This window comes from Laccaria bicolor, genomic scaffold (assembly GCF_000143565.1).
Source record: "Laccaria bicolor S238N-H82 LACBIscaffold_12 genomic scaffold, whole genome shotgun sequence".
NCBI classification, from domain to species: Eukaryota; Fungi; Basidiomycota; class Agaricomycetes; order Agaricales; family Hydnangiaceae; genus Laccaria; species Laccaria bicolor.
The window spans coordinates 151,288-152,271 of NW_001889883.1; positions in this window are offsets into that span (position 1 = coordinate 151,288).

Consider the following 984-nt stretch of genomic DNA (forward strand, 5'->3'; position numbering starts at 1 on the left):
TCACAGGCGGTGTATGTGTGTCCATTGGTCGTTGTTTTCTGTCTGTTGGGTGTTTTCGTGTCCGTGGGTGCTGTTTTGCATCCATTGGCTGTTGTTTCGTGTCCGCTGGTGGTGTACGTGGGTGCTGGGCGTCGTTTCGTGGGCGGGGAGTCGTTTTCGTGGGTGTGGGGTGTTTTCGTGGGCGGGGAGGGGGGTGTTTTCGTGGGTTCTGATGCTCCTTGTTTTGTGACGTGGCGTCGCCGCGTTGTTGTTGAAGGGCGGTGTGGTCGATGTTGGTGGTCGTGGTTGCCATGGATGATAGACGAGTGACATGGGTGGTGGTGGCTATGGGTGATGGTGATGGCGTGGTGTTGGCGGCAGTGACGAGCATGGTGGTGGTGGTGGTGGTGGAAGAGAGTGATGTTTGGTGAGCATCTTTGCCAAACAAACATTGTTTGTTATCCATCGAGAATAAATAAACTATAACACAGTGACAAATAAATAAAATAAACAGATTGGACTATAATACATTCCTGACCACTCTGGGGAACACCATTTCTGCCCATTCCAGGGAAGACCATTCCGGGGACCATTCCAGTGTAAATTCCGGAATGATCATATTCCACCGGAATGAGAAAACACAGGAATGACAAATTTAGCAGGGCTTACTGCTAAATTTCATTCCACAGGAATGACCGGAATCCTGCAGGAATAGGGGGGGCACTGATAAGACCTCCGAGGGGGCCCAGAACAGGGGTGGCATGATGGCCGCTTTTTCACGTTCAGGGGTGGAGGGGATAGGGAGCTGAGAAAAGAGAGAGAGAGAGAGGTGGTGGGAGCAGAGTGCCGGCATGCTCGCAGTGTGGAGATGGGGAGGGGCACCATATGCAGTCGTTTGGTGGGATGAGATCGTGCATTGACATCCAAAATGGTCGAAGTGATTGAAATGAGATGATTTGAGGGTGGGGAGGGTAGAGAAGAGCTGTGTGTGGGGTCAGAGGTGGC